Here is a 17120-nt window from a genome sequence, read left to right on the forward strand (position 1 = left end):
CATCTCTACAGTGTATTTTAAAGGGACTGCTCTAGATGGAAGTATGCCTAAGGCTAAATAGCTGTCACCAAAGAAAATAAAACCACAGCAAAGGAAGTACTACAGCTAAATACTAAATAAATGCAAAATAAAATTAGCTATCCACAAAGTCAGTCAAGGGAAACACAAACAGGACAGAATAAAACACCTAACATATAAAGAGTGGAGGAGGAAGAAAAAGAAGGCAGAGAAATAAAGAATCATCAGGCTGTGTTTATAATAGTGTAATAAGTGAGTTAATTTAGATGGTTAGATAGTAAAGAAGCTGCCCTTGAACCTTTGGTAACCACAAATCCAAAGCCTGCAATGGCAATAAGTACATATCTATCGATAACCACCCTAAATGTAAATGGACTGAATGTACCAATCAAAAGCCATAGAGTTACAGAATGGATAAAAAAGCAAGACCCATCTATATGCTGCCTACAAGAGACTCACTTCAAACCCAAAGACATATACAGACTAAAAGTCAAGGGATGGAAAAAGATATTTCATGCAAAAATAGGGAGAAAAAAGCAGGTGTTGCAGTACTAGTATCAGACAAAATAGACTTCAAAACAAAGAAACTAACAAGAGACAAAGAGGACATTACATAATCATAAAGGGGTCAGTCCAACAAGAAGATATAACCATTATAAATACCTATGCACCCAACACAGGAGCACCTACATATGTGAAAGAAATACTAAAGAGGGAAATAAATGCAATGCATTCATTTTAGGAAGCTTCAACAAACCAATCACTCCAAAGGACAGATCAACCAGACAGAAAATAAGTAAGGACACAGAGGCACTGAACAACACACTAGAACAGATGGACTAACAGATATCTATAGAAGATTCCACCCAAAAGCAGCAGGATACACATTCTTCTCAAGTGCACATGGAACATTCTCCAGAATAGACCACATACTAGGCCACAAAAAGAGCCTCAGAAAATTCCAAAAGATTGAAATTCTACCAGCCAACTTCTCAGACCACAAAGGTATATAACTAGAAATAAATTATACAAAGAAAACAAAAAGGCTCACAAATACATGGAGGCTTAACAACATGCTACTAAATAATCAATGGATCAATGACCAAATTAAAACAGAGATCAAACAATATATGGAGACAAATGAAAACAACAGCACAAAGCCCCAACTTCTGTGGGATGCAGCAAAGGCAGTTCTAAGAGGAATGTATATAGCAATACAGGCCTATTTAAAGAAGGAAGGAACAATCGCAAATGAATAGTCTCATGTCACAATTATTGAAACTGGAAAAAGAAGAATGAGGCCCAAAGTCAATAGAGGGAGGGACATAATAAAGATCAGAGAAGAAATAAATAAAATGAGAAGAATGAAACAATTTAAAAAATCAATGAAACCAAGAGCTGGTTCTTTGAGAAAATAAACAAAATAGATAAACCCCTAGCCAGACTTATTAAGACAAAAAGAGAATCTACACACATCAACAGAATCAGAGATGAGAAAGGAAAAATCATGATGGACAATACAGAAATACAAAGAATTATTAGAGAATAATATGAAAATCTATATGCTAACAAACTGGATAACCTGCAAGAAATGGACAACTTTCTAGAAAAATACAACCTTCCAAGACTGACCAAGGAAGAAACAGAAAATCTAAACAGATCAATTAACAGCAATGAAAATGAATCAGTAATCAAAAAACTACCCAGGAACAAAACGGCTGGACCAGATGCATTCACCACTGAATTTTATCAGACATTTTGGAGAAGACATAATACCCATTCTCCCTAAAGTTTTCCAAAAAATCAAAGAGGAGGGAATACTTTCAGACTCATTCTATGAAGCCAGCATCACTCTAATATCAAAACCAGGCAAAGACACCACAAAAAAAGAAAACTACAGACCAATATCCCTGATGAACATAGATCCAAAAATACTCAACAAAATATTAGCAAACCAAATTCAAAAATTCATCAAGAGAATCGTAGTGGGATTCATCTCAGGAATGCAAGGATGGTACAACATTCGAAAATCCATCAACATCATCCACCACAACAACAAAAAGAAAGACAAAAACCACATGATCATCTCCATAAATGATGAGAAGGCATTTGACAAAATTCAACATACATTCATGATAAAAACTCTCAACAAAATGAGTATAGAGGGCAAGTACCTCAGCATAATAAAGGCCATATATGACAAACCCATAGCCAACATCATACTTAATAGTGAGAAGCTGAAGGCTTTTCCCCTAAGATCGGGAACAAGTCAAGGATGCCCACTCTCCCCACTTTTATTCAGCATAGTACTGGAGGTCCTAGCCATGACAATCAGACAACACAAAGAAATTAAAGTCATCCAGATTGGTAAAGAAGAAGCCAAACTGTGACTGTTTGTGGATGACATGATATTGTAGATAAAAAGCCCTAAAGAATCCACTCCAAAACTACTAGATCCAATATCTGAATTCAGCAAAGTTGCAGGATACAAAATCAATACACAGAAATCTGTTGCACTCCTATATGCTAATGATGAACTAGCAGAAAGAGAAATCAGGAAAACAATTCCATTCACAATGGCATCAAAAAGAATAAAATATTTAGGAATAAACCTAAGCAAGGAAGTGACAGACATATACCCTGAAAACAAGACACTCTTAAGAGAAATTAAAGAGGACACTAATAAATGGAAATTCATCCCATGCTCTTGGGTAGGAAGAATTATATTATCAAAATGGCCATCCAGCCCAAAGCAATATACAGATTCAATGCAATCCCTATCAAAATACCAACAGTATCCTTCAACGAACTGAAACTAATAGTTGTAAAATTCATATGGAACCACAAAAGACCCTGAATAGCCAAAGCAATCCTGAGAAGGAAGAACAAAGCAGGGGGGATCTTGCTTCCCAACTTCAAGCTCTACTCCAAAGCCACAGTAATCAAGACAATTTGGTACTGGCACAAGAACAGAGCCACAGACCAGTGGGACAGATTAGAGACTCCAGACATTAACCCAAACATATATGGTCAATTAATATTTGATAAAGGAGCCATGGACATACAATGGCGAAATGACAGTCTCTTCAACAGATGGTGCTGGCAAAACTGGACAGCTACATGTAGGAGAATGAAACTGGACCATTGTCTAACCCCATACACAAAAGTAAATTCAAAATAGATCAAAGACCTGAATGTAAGTCATGAAACCATTAAACTCTTAGAATAAAACATAGGCAAAACTTTCTTGAATATAAACATGAACAACTTCTTCATGAACATATCTCCCTTGGCAGGGGAAACAAAAGCAAAAATGAACAAGTGGGACTATATTAAACTAAAAGGCTTCTGTTCAGCAAAGGACACCATCAGTAGAACAAAAAGACATCCTACAGTATGGGAGAATATATTCATAAATGACATATCTGATAAGGGGTTGAGATCCAAATTATATAAAGAGCTAACACACATCAACAAAGAGAAAATAATCCAATTAAAAAATGGGCAGAGGAGCTGAACAGACACTTCTCCAAAGATGAAATTCAGATGGCCAACAGACACATGTAAAGATGCTCCACATTGCTAGTCATCAGAGAAATGCAAATTAAAACCACAATGAGATATCACCTCACACCAGCCAGGATGGCCAACATCCAAAAGGCAAACAACAGCAAATGTTGGCAAGGATGTGGAGAGAAGGGAACCTTCCTACACTGCTGGTGGGAATGTAAACTAGTTGAACCATTGTAGAAAGCAGTAAGGAGGTTCCTCAAAAAACTCAAAACAGAAATACCATTCAACCCAGGAATTCCACTCCTAGGAATTTACCCTAAGAATGCAGGAGCCCAGTTTGAAAAAGACAGATGCACTCCTGTGTTTATTGCAGCATTATTTACAATAGCCAAGAAATGGAAGCAACCTAAGTGTCCATCAGTAGATGAATGGATAAAGAAGGTGTGGTACATGTACATATACACAATGGAATATTATTCAGCCATAAGAAGAAAACAAATCCTACCATTTGCAACAACATGGATGGAGCTAGAGGGTATTATGCTCAGTGAAATAAGTCAGGCGGAGAAAAACAAGTACCAAATGATTTCACTCATCTGTGGAGCATAAGAACAAAGCAAAAACTGAAAGAACAAAACAGCAGCAGCCTCACAGAACCCAAGAATGGACTAACAGTTGCCAAAGGGAAAGGGACTGGTGAGGGTTGAGGGGGTGAGAAGGGAGGGAGAAGAGGAATCAGGGGCATTATGAGTAGCAAACATAAAACGTGGGGTGGGGCACAAAGAAGGCAGTATAGCACAGAGAAGACAAGTAGTGACTCTATAGCATCTCACTACACTGATGGACAGTGACTGTAATGGGGTATGTGGTGGGGACTTGATAATGGGGGCAATCCAGTAACCACAATATTGCTCATGTAATTGTATATTAATGATACCAAAATAAAAAACAATAAATGAATAAATAAACATCCCTGTTCATGGTCTTCCTTTTCCAACCATGAGAATGGAGGCCCAGAGAAACTCCACAGCTTGCCCCAGGCCCAGGAAGAAAACCGCATCTTTTTTATTTTTCCCTATCCTTCTAGCCACTTCACCCAAGGCACTTACTAACACTTTCTCCTCAAAAGACTGAATTTCTATTCTACACTTGCACTTAAAGCATGAAGTGAGTTGAGCATTACTTCACACAAGAGAAGCAGGTGGAGACTGGTACACTCCCTTTAAACCAAACACCACAGGGTGTGGACAGACCAGACCCTAAATCCAACACAGCCACAAAATGATAGGCAGTTAAAACCCAGTGTCTCTCCCTCAAAGGAGGAGCACTTCCAAAAAGCTAAGTGGGTCATTTGCTGCTTCATGAGAGAGAATGAGATAAGAATCACAGCCCATAAATCACTCTAAGTTACACCACAGAGAATGGAATGTAGGATTAGAGCATCCCCAGGTTTCACTGTAAGGGTATTACATAGTCCGAAGAATTCAAAAATTTGAGAAAGGCAAATGAAAAAAGTATTAAACTCCATGAGTGTTCATGGAATTTCCTTCAACTAAATATTTTAAAAGGAAATATATTAAAGAACAGATTATTACTCCTCTGAAAATGAGCACAGTAATGCTGAATGGAAGGAACTACAAAAATCCAGATGTTAGAAGATGCTGGAAGTGCATTAAGAAAATAAAAACCTGAGCAGCATACTTTGTATCCTGAAGCTTTTTCAAGGTGAAAGAAAAAAAATGCCTCCAAAATGTGAAGCACAGCAATCTATACAGTGAAAAAAATAGTTTTGACAAGTATTTTTTTGTTTTTTATTCAAAAATGAAAAAAAGAAAGGTGAAAATCACACATAATGTCACCATTTCTTTTCAGAGCACATTAAGTGAGAAGTGACCGTCCCTCCCTCCATTCCTCAGTCCCGGTCTCATCCCTGCAGTGACCTCCAGGGAGCAGTCTGGGGACAGGTGCATGTGTGCATCCACAGACATGCACACACACGTGCACACACACACACACTTTCACAGGAACAGGCAAACATTCCCCAGAGAAGTCTTCAATCTGCTTTCTTTCTGAATACATCATGGAATGCAAAAACTAAAAAAAAGTAAAAAGTTGAGTCTTTTTTAAGTAATAAAAAAAGAATTCTTAAGTCATTGATCAATTACTTGAGGAGTAACTGAGACCCAAAGAGTCTGAGCTGTATACTTGTAAACTGCAAACCTATTTTAAATGAGAAAATTATATAAATCATATAGGGTTAGGAATACATACTTGCTAAACCTTTTCAAATATTATGAAAAATAATGTATGGATTTCCAGGGATCATGGTTCGCCCTCCTCCCCAAAATGCTTAAAAACAAAAACAGCCAGTTTGAGATGACTATTCTACACAAAGCAACAGATAGAAAAAAACATTCAGATCAGCCTACTTACTGCACAGATGCAGGATCACTCACACTGGTGGGATTCAAACAGCATCACAAGGTTTCTGATACAGCAGGTTCCTTAGAGTCCAGACACATGGATTCTATTCAGTATTTTAATAATTTGCTTTATGGCTCCATGAGAAAATAATTTCACCATTTAAACTTTACTCCCATTTCTCCACCAGTAGTTTGGGTACAGCTGCAAATTCAAGCTCTACCCCAATCCAGAAGTTATGCGACCTCCGGATCAGGAGAACCTATGTTTCTAGAAGCAAACAACTTTCTCTTTGATTTTATGCCCTCACTTAGTAAATTTCATTATGAGATGAAAATCACCATTAAAAGTACCACAGATATCAAAAGCATATGGTTACTCTTCTATTTATCAAACCAAATAAAAACGTAAACTTTTTCATTCAGAACCCATTTGTGACACCCAAAGGTCCGTGGGAGGCTGTAAACAAAGCCGCCCGCTGCACAGGAAGGCTTTCCCCCTGGGGCCCAATTCCGCTTGGAGCTGCGTCTCTGGCCCCGCCCCTCGCTGGGCCCCCGCGGTCCTGCTCAGGAACAGCCCACAGTTCTGGACACCTTCACCGGTCCTCTTTGATGTTGTTACCTACACCAGGAACCCTCTAACTCCCCGGTATCTTCTATCTCCCACCTAACAAAATTCATAGTTCTGGGCTCACCACCGTGTCCCCTATTCACACAAGTTCACCTGCACCCAGGTCACATGCACTCTCCCTCCTTTAAACCTCCAATAGTGTATCTTTCCTTCTTCTCTAGGGCATTGTTTACGTGCTTAGAAATCCCACCTCTACCAGTTCATGGACTCCTTTCAGCCGACCTTTACAGTTCCCTCCAGGCCTTATGTGGCACCTTGCAAATAGGAGAATCTCAGTGAACATTTACTGAATTAAATAATCTCTTATATAATACTCTGCTTCCTGAACACCAATCTGTATTCCCTGAATAAAAATTGTACAATTTTAACAGCAAAAGGTTATTGCAGCCAAGTTATATCCTGAACATTTCACCAGTTTATTAGCTTTTAAATTATTCATATCAAACTGTCATTAAATATACATGTGCCTACATATAGAATACCTTCGAAAGCGCCCCAATCACTGCCCCCAGATCATCCTTACGCCACTTCTGAAGGGTCACAAACAAATCTGGATACAGGAAACCCAGGACCAGCCAACCAGGATGTGAGAACAACCTGGGGATGAGCTCTTCCTGCTCTACTGAACACAAGTAGGAAACAGAGACCTTGTTCTCCGGCAGCTTGTCATTACTTGCAGAAAAAAGGTAACACCTGAGACATATGGAACATATGTGCCTGATGTATCTCTACGGTTTCTGCGTTAAAACAGATTCGGCCTGGCCCCTCGGTCACTGCCTGCACCACACGCGTCTCCCCCGAAGGCCAGCTGGGCGGCGCAGGGACTGGGCCTGTCAGGCAGGCGCCCTTGAGTGCTGTGTGCTCGGCCCTCTGCGGGTGCCGGGGGGACTCGGGGGAGGACGAGCCGTAAAAAGAAGGCAGGACTCAAGCTGGCGTTTGAAGAAAACATAGAATTTGAAACAGTGACTGGGAAAAATGCACCCTAGGAAGGAGAAGTAGGAGCGAGGCACAGAGCAGCCCTGCGCTGGGGTAGGTGGGGGAAATAGTGGACAGGGAGGCTCAGCCCCCAGCCCACAGTCAGCACGGGGCCCCGACCTGCGCCCCCGACAATGTCGCCTACAAGGGAAGCCTTGCAGAAGCGAGATGGGGCCGCCAGCCACTTCCCCCTGATGAACTGGTGAGGTCTAGACAAGGAATATGTGGGCAACACACGTTTTCAAACTTTTTCTCTAATTACAGAGATAATCCATGTTTACTACAGAAAATGTAGAAAATCAGGAAAAGGAAAAAGGAAAAATCAACCATAATAATCCAACCACATTTCCTTCATCATTTCTTCAATAAGTATGATATTTATCAGGACCTGCCCTGCCCCAGACACTGCACCAGGCTTTTCAGACACATCGGAAAAACACACCCCTGCCCTCCTACAGGCTGCACTCTATCAGGAGGGAAAGACAACAGGCAGTAGTATGGACAGTGAATTGTACAGCTTGTTAGCGGGAGGTAAGCACAGAAAGGTAAAGGGCGGGGCAGGGAGGTGCCTGGGGGCTGCGGGGGGCGGTGGGGGGACAGCTGCAATTTCAACGAAGTGGGGGAGGCCGGACTTAGAATGAGGCATCACCACACTGGGCCTTTGGTTTCACAGGGGTTTTCCCACTTACTAGATGATGAGCATATTCCCATTATTCTTTTACAACACGACTTTTAATGACTGTCGAGAACTCCATCTCGTGAATGCACTGTATTTAATTCCACCATTCTGCTCTATGGAGCAATTGGATTTTCTCCTTTTTTTAAACTATTATACATAAGGCTTCTATTTTCTCAAGAATAATGGGAGGAAGTGGAATTACATAGACTTGAACACAAACAGCAGTCAAGGCGCATGGCAGACCTAACGGCACAGGGCAGCAACATCTGGAAGGTAGGGGCTCAGGACTCTCCCGCTCTCTGGCAAGGTTCCTGCCACCCCCCGTGACAGCCTTTCATCAGACTCACAGAGGTGCTCTGGCTCCCTTAAGTCCATGGAGAGGAAATGCTGGGGCAAAATACCTCTAAAAACAGAAATCAGTCAAAGGGAGAAATAAAGTTTAAAACCCGCTTATTGCTTACAAACTGCGGTCCAACTGTCTCCCCTGCTCCAGAAGGAAGCCATCCAGCCAGCCCCTCCCCTTAACCTCTCAGGTTCAGACACGCCTCCATTGCCCAGGTCATTACCCACTGACATGGAGATGACCTTCTCTCCACCCCTGAGGATATGCAAATGCACTAAAGCCAGGCGAGATATTCTGGAAATGTTACAATTTTACCCACAGGCCACCCCTCCAGAAATCTCACCTTACAATCTACTTGTTCCCCCTCTTCCACAATGGTCCCTGGGCGAGAAAACTGGGGCATTGTAACCAGACTAATGACATAACAATAGCAACAGCAATAAAATCATGACTGTCCTCAAGCTGGAGGATTCAACCAGGTTCAAAGTCTTATGCAGATCAAGTCCATAGCTCATCCACTCCATAGGCAGGCAGGAGCCGAGGGTTCAAAGCAATCATCAGGCGGCAGCTGCAGCCAGGTGGCACATTCAAGCCACAAGGACTGTAGGAGAAAATAACCTTAAGAGCTATAAGATACATGTTTTAATGACACCAGCGTAGGCAAATCTTGTCCATCAGGCAGGGTACATGCAAGAGAGTGGTCCTGTGATAAAACAGTGGCAAGAATGGGATCTCATCCTGGTCTATTTACCAGACTTTCACCCCCCTCCGTGTGGGAGTTACAGGTGGGTCAATATACAGAGCTACAGGAGGTACATGCACTGGCCATAAAGATAAAACAAATTTCCCCACAAGATGCTCTTACCTCCTGGACGTTTTGGGTACACTACCGTGACCTTTGGGGGCCATTCAGCAGTTATTCCAGGAGTACACATCAGGCCAGCTTCCAGGCCTTTCCCCCAAGGTGCCAGAAGGGCCAGACATTGCTAGTCCATGTGTCAAAATGTCCAGGGCCAGGTCCATTCAAGTGTCCCCAGGACTTAATGCAGTAGGGGCTGGCAGCAGTATGTTGCTCTGCTGGCCATATCCTGGCTTCAATAGCTCTTCTTTGGTTTGCACATACAGCTGTATAGGAGGCAGCAAGGTGTGTGAGCACGTCCACAGGGCTCAAAGCTCCTTTACGTGGCTTCTCATTCAAACACGGCAGCACCATCCATAGGCGAAATGACCAACCACGTAGACTACTGGTGTCCAACTTCAGGCCTGATTTCAACAAACCGTTGTACCTCTCTATCATGCCTGCCCCAGTAGGATTATATGGTACGTGAAATTTCCACTTTATTCCTAACTGCTGCACCCATCCTTGTAATGCATGTCCAGTAAAGTGGGTGCCTTGATTGCTCTCAATCACCTCCATCCAGCCACAGGCTGCAAAGAGATCTCCAGGCCCCTCTTGATGGTTTGCTGATCTGCACAAACTGCAGGAAAAGCTACCAATAGTCCAGTAGCCATGTCCACACAAGTCATGGCATACGTTATCCTTCTGATAAGGGCAGAGACCCAGTATAGTCTATCTACCACCTGACAAGGGGTATTGGCCCCCTTACTATTGTCCCATGTTGCTGTGGGACTCTCTGTAAATCCCTCTTAGAGCACACAAGGCACTCCTTCCGGGCACTGCTGACTTCAAAGGTCAACGGCAAGCCCCACCTATGGGCTACAGCCTACATTGTCTTGCCCTGTGTGCAACAAACACTGATATAGCCATTGGGCCCCATCAGAGGCAGGCTTTCCTTCTGGGCAGTGCACATGGGCCAGTGTGTCTGCTTCATCACTCCTTGGGGATGCCAAAGGCAAATGGCCAGCAACATGATATATGGTACCTGCCTTAGTCTGACCAGAGGCCCATAGGTCTTGCCACAGCTCTTGCCCCCAAAGGGGCCGGTGACCAACCATCCAGTTGGCATGGTACCATGTCAGTAGCCACAGGGTCAAGCCCCGATAGATAGCCCAGCTGTCAGTGCAGACAACTATGGGAGAGGGCTCCTGAGTGATCATGAGCCATACTGTCTGCTACTCAGCCCACTGGCTGCTCTTCCCCTCTCCATCCTCCATCCACATTGCCTCAGTTTTAGGATGGAAAGCCACAGCCCTCCACTTGGGGGGCTGCCCACGACTGGAGCCATCTGTGTACCAAGCATCTTCAGGTATAGGGGCTTTTCTCTCCTGATAAGGACTCTCAGCTACCAATGCTCAAAATCAAGTCTTTCCTGCTTTCCACTGGTATAGGTCACTGGCCCCAGTAAGTGTTAGAGTTCTCCACTTAAGGGGCTGGTAGAGAGGGCGCTGTGCTGCTGCAAATATGTGCCCCATTTGGCCAGTGTAGGTGTCTGTGCCATGCCACTCCATGTCCTTTGGGTCCAGTCTTGCACCCACCCTGTGATGGAATAGGTGAATATTACCTTGGTTGGAGCTGCTCCGGTGATGGGGTCCATAGCCATCAAGGTGTGGTACACAGCAGCCAGTTGCTTCTCTGTCAAGGTGTACCAGACTTCTGCTCCTTTCCATAGTTGTGACCAGTATCCAATAGGTTGCTGTGTCCGTTCAAGCCGCTGCCAAAGACCCCATCCATAACCATCTTCGGTTACATGAACATCTAGCTCACAGGGCCTTAACGAGTCCATTACATTCAAGGCCTATACAGCCTTGGACTGCCCACTTGGCAGCAGTAAAAGCAGCTGCACATGTCTCATACTCTTTCGTACCAACCGGCATAAGGGCTTCAGAATCTGTGCCAAGTGCAGGATAAACACTCTCCAGTAGCCCAAAAGACCCAAAAACTCTTGTAATACTGCCACAGAGGTAGGGGTGGGGAAAGCCTGGACTTTGTCTATAACTGATTCAACTTTAGTTTTACCTGACCAGACAAGCCCCAAGAATTTCAGACTAACCAGGACCCTGAACCTTGGTGCTGTTCACAGCCCATCCTTTTTCCTGTAGATGTTGCAACAGCCTAAGAACTGCCCCTTTCAAATCTGCAAGAGAATCAGATGTGAGCATAATATCATCAATGTAGTGATACAGTGGCCAGGTCCTGGGCTAAAGCCCATGACAAATGGTGGGACTGTGGAGGTATCCCTGTGGAAGGACAGTGAATGTCCACTGCCAGCCTTCCCACATGAAGGCAAACTGTTCCTGGCTTTCCTGTGCTATGTTAATAGAGAAGAAGCCATTAGCAAGGTCTACTATATAATGACACATTCCCAGTTCATGGCTGAGGGTGTCCAGAATGTCTGCTATAGAGGGGACAGCAGCATGCAAAGGGGATGTGACTTTATTTAATTCTCTGTAGTTGACAGTCTTATGCCAGGAGCCATCTGGCTTTCTCACTGGCCACACTGGGGAATTAAAAGGGCTGTGAGTGGGCTGTATAATGCCCACCCTCTCCAACTCCTGGAGAGTTTCTCCAATTTCCTTGTGCCCCTCCAAGCAATTCATACTGCTTAATATTTGTCACCCGCCGATGTACAGGCAGAGCTATGGGTGGGTGCTTAGCATGTCCCCTCAGAACTGCCTTTACCAGACGTACCCTCAGTCTGAACTCACCTGAAGTAGTCTGTAACAGGCCCTGCAGGATATCTACCCCCAAAATATATTCAGGGATGGGAGAAATGTACACAGTATCCTCCTTTGGGGGTAAACGCCCTAGCCCTTCACTCTAATTGCCTTCCCCCTATAGCATCTATCACAGCAGGGGTCCCAGAAAACCGCTCAGGGTTGCCATGAATCAGAGAACACTTGGCTCCGGTGTCCACCAGTGCCAGGACACGCTGTAAATTCACAGAGGACCAATAAATTGCTAATTCTACATGTGGCCTCTGGTCCCCACCAAAGTGGGGACTTTGACCCGGCCCTCAGTCTAACCGCCATGCCCAATCATTGTCCTGTGGGCATGAGGGCTCAGGCGAGTCCTGAGTACTGTGTCCCAGGAAGTGTTGCAGGGACACAGGCTGTGTAAGACCCAATGGCCTTATTCTGGTCTGCACTTCCCCCCAGTGAGGAGACGAAGGCCACGGCAGATTGATGCAAGCAAGAGGTTTATTATTATTCCAGCTAGCTGGGGTCCAAGTGTCTGCCCAACACAGCGGGTTTCAACAAGGACCCCGAGCACTCAAAGCCAAGGGTTTATATAACATTTTCAAAGCACTTAACTCATAGTAATTTCCCACAGCTATACATTATTCTTGCAAGACATACATGCTGGGGTTAAGCAGGAGCAAGATAAGACCACTCCTCAATTGTCAGGGCAGTTCCGCACAATAAGCTTGGTATGTAGGATTAACTGACCAAGGCTAGCTGACCATGGGTCACCACTGCCTGATTCCACTGCTCATGATTGATTAACTTGTTTTTCAAAGCCTTACCCAGTTTCTGTTTTTCTTTTTAAGTCACACACACTCAGAAAATGGCTTCTAGGCCCTTAAGATGGCTATGCTTATGCTAACCTATTTCCATTCTAACATTCCCCTCTTCATCTTGTACCTATTTCAATCATGAAACTAAGGGTCATCTGTTTGGTCAACACTCTGATAGTTCTGTCTCAACACCATGATTTGCACGGTGCTAATGCGTTCTTTGATAAAGGTAACACATGGAGTGACTCTGGTTTGGCAGGCCCACCACCTGTTAGAATAAGCTGGGGTGGTGCTGATTACTTCTGTCCTGTTGCAGAGGGAGGTGTAAGTTTTAGGAACTTTCCCAATGCAGGTTCTTTGCCTACTTACAGAGGATAAAGTGAGTCTTGGTCCCTGTCTCATTCTCCTCTCTACAGATAGAGACTCTAGCTGCTGCTAGGGAAAAGGGGCAATGACCACTCTGGCTGCTTCCTGCTGAGAAGGGGGCGCAGTAAAGGGTGCAGCTAGGTCTCCATCACTGGTCAGTTGAGAGGGCCTCAGAAGGTTGGCGCTTCTATTCTGGGTTTCATTTCTATTACTATTTGCAGTTTTGTGGCTTCTAGGCAAGATAAAACAAATTGTGTTATTAGGTTATATAGCAACATCTGGAGTTGGATTTTCCATTCTGGAAGGACAAACTTGAGTATTAGGATTTAGTATGGATAAGGCTGCATTATTGAAACAATACTTTTCTCTAAAATCACTCTCATTTTTATTAGAAGTAACCAGGTTAAGAAAATAATTAACAGCTGGCTTGATTATTTGCACAAGTGCAGCAAGAAGAGCAATTGATTACACAGGCTCTTTTAAATATGCTTTCCTGGAACTTTTTGTAAGGAATTTCAGATTGAACTTTTAAAGGCCTCTTGAGGCCAGACAGCCAAGCCAGACTTGCCATCAGGCTTTGCCTGCAGTGCCTGTAGATTTGGATGAATTCTTCTCTTCTCGAGATCTCTGCACCTGCCAGGAAGTGACCTTCTTTCTCTCACCTGGTAAGGCTGCTGGGAACTCTGTAAGCAAGGTACCAGGCCTGTTCTTCCAAGGGGCTTTGTTGGCTTTATAAAGTCAATCTTAGTTCTTTAAAGTTGTTCACATCTGAGTCCATGCACATGTCTCTCAGGTATGACATTCCAGTCAAAGCCCTGGCAGTGTAACCAGTGTTCTTAATTAGTCTTCTCACAAGGAAAGCAGATTCTTATTGAACTAGTGCAAATAAACATACTGCCATGGAATACAAAAATAGTCACTGAAAGTTTTTAAACTCTGGAGGGATCAGGTAGAGAGAAGGATGTTTCAATTCTGAGTCATTTACTAAACTGTTGTCAGCTTAAGAGAACAAGCTTAAAACACTTTATCAGCAACATTTGAACTAATACCTGTTCTGCTGAAATCCAGTTCTTTACTAGTTTAGGAATAATAAAACAGTGACTATAAATGACAAAAGACTTACAAATGACAATGGTTAAAGATCTGATGAGAGCTTACTGTAAGACAGTTGACATAAGGAAATTCTGATATTTCTGTAATACAAAACATTCAGTAACAAAGTTTAGCATCATTCTCTTTGACAGTGCTTTCCTGGTATATATATATATCAGATAAATAAGCCAAATTAGTCAAATACTTTCTCTAATGAGAAAAAAACTCCTCTGACATGTTCCAGGGGCCCTCTGGAAAATATCAGAGTTAACTAGAGGCAAAAGCACCTTTTTGCATTTAATTCTTTTAGAACTGTCTATCATTACACATTTATTGTCAATATACCCAGCACAGTAAACAAGATACCTTAAAAAGGTGGGGCAGCAGGGTAGACTGCTGCTGTCAGTTTTTAAAGACAATATATAGAAAGTCAAAATAATTCTAGGTTACCAAGCATTCTTGAGAGAATGGTAGCAGATGGTAGATTCCTCTGCTTTCATCTTCAGGAGGGGAAAAAAAGCTACAATAAGAATTCACATTTAGCTGAAAGAACTGTCTAAACTCAAGGCAGAGTATAATATCACCAGGCATACAAAAGACCTGTTAGAGATACATACAAAGAATGAATATGGCTATAGTCAAATTCAACTTAAAAGTTTAAGCAGAATCTCAAATTTAAATGTCTCTTTCCTTCACACTGATATTCAGATCTGACCAGAAACATGCTTTGAGATGAAAGAGATAAGGCATTTTACCTCTTCATTTAGGGATTGAGAAATGATGATCTTTGGCTTTCTAACCAGCCATTTCATTCATGGCGTCAATAGGGGGTTGTGGTGACATGGAAATGTATGCTGGATATTTGGATGGTTTAAAGATTATATACAATCAATAGCTTATAAACAGTGAAAATAATAAGAACATAATTCAGCATAAGTGTCCAAGACCAGATATAAAAAAGCACAGAAAGTGCTTAAGTCTACAGGTCTTCCCTGAAAGCTTCAAGAATGTTTTACTCTTTAATAGTAGATAGAGCTTTTAATAGAATTTGCATAGCAGCTTATAAGACCATTTGCATTAAAAAATATGCAGAGTCCTCCATGTTTTTTAAAACATACAAACATATCCACAGCATATAAATTAAACAAGAAGACCTGGTGGTTCTCAAAAAAATCAATTACAACGTTTCTCAAAAGTGGTCATCCATCTAAACCTTTACAGTGAAACCTGTTTTTCTGGGAGAAACATAATCTTGTCCAGATTCTACACAGTTTAATTTTTAAGAATAAATTTTGGTTTGTTAACTAAGTGCATTTAATCAGCTGAAAAAAGCTTTGTCACCATTCTGCTTAGGAGGATAAATTAAGAAAACAAATAATCAGTAACAACTTTAATCATTTGTTGGTTACAGATTTTTCTACTTATAAAAATATATGGAATAAATAATTCAATTTCTCATGCCATGCAATCGTTGTCAATAACAAAATATTTCAAAGGCAAATAAAGGTTACACAGTTATTAACAAAGTTTAGCTTTTAGTCTTTTTAATATTAAGATCTCATTTTTTAAAAAATATTCGGCAACTCACTGAGATTTTAAGCATGAGAAACTGCTTTGATAAAACAATTAGAGAACCTTTTGCAATCTTTCAACATTAAGAGCAGACTTACAGTTAAAGAAAACTTTTTTTTTTAACTGGAAACGAGATTCTAATTTTGCTGTGTACTTGATATCAAGACTCACTTGCTTTAATTTCACATACCACGACTATATCTGTAAGAATATAGTAATTTATTCTTCATTTGCCCCATGGTCCCAAGCACATAAATTGGTGAGAATTATGCCTGGACTTGCCTGGGGCTTGACTGGGTTTATCCCCCCTTATCTCTAAACATCCTGACCCTCCCCCAAAGCAACAGGCTGAGCGGATCCCCCACAACAAAAGGCACCACCCTGCTGCACCACACTGCTCTCTCTCTTTGTCTCTCTTTAAATAAATAGCTGTACTTTAGAACAAAGTTACTTTCTTTTATCAAAAAACACATTCTTTAGCATGCAGACTGAAGGGTCCCCACCAGTAAGATGGCAAACTTCCGGCTTCTCTTGGGGTGGGGGGGTCCTCGGTTCCCGCCACGGCCACCTGAAGCCCAATCACCTCTCACCCCACTCCCAATCCCAGCACCTAGCCAACAGCCACCAGCCCCATAGAAGTAACACCACAATCACCCTATGCCCCTTCCTATATAACCCAGCACCTTTCCCTAATAAAGTGGAATTCTCTGCTGAATTGCTGCTGTGTGTCACTCCTTTCCTTTCATTGGTGCCGAAACCCGGGAGACGGGACACCCCAACTGGGCCCTGTCTTCCCCCCGACACCAGCAGCAGCTTGCCCTCGTCCTCTTTTTCCGGTGCTGGCTCATCACACTCACCACTTCTCTCCGGCCTTAAGTTTTCAAGCTATCACAGTGCCATTGACCGTGATCGTCCGGCAAGGCCCTGATGCTCGGGGACGAGGAGGGAACTCTCCCCGCCTCAGGCCTTCACGGCTGCGGCGGACCCTCAGACCCCTCCTCGAACAGCCATAAACCCTCGCCTCAGGCCTTAAACTTTTTAAGCAAAATTTCCCCAGAGTGGGCCACTCTTCCTCGAGCTATCGCAGTGCCATTGA

General features: G+C 42.7%; 1 protein-coding gene across 5 annotated transcripts in view; it reads right to left on the bottom strand.

Annotated features, from left to right (window-relative positions):
• CSGALNACT1 (chondroitin sulfate N-acetylgalactosaminyltransferase 1) overlaps positions 1-17120 on the bottom strand; it is a 366108-nt gene that overhangs the window by 263699 nt on the left and 85289 nt on the right. The window lies entirely within an intron of this gene.

This window comes from Manis javanica, chromosome 12 (assembly GCF_040802235.1).
Source record: "Manis javanica isolate MJ-LG chromosome 12, MJ_LKY, whole genome shotgun sequence".
Classification (NCBI taxonomy): domain Eukaryota; kingdom Metazoa; phylum Chordata; class Mammalia; order Pholidota; family Manidae; genus Manis; species Manis javanica.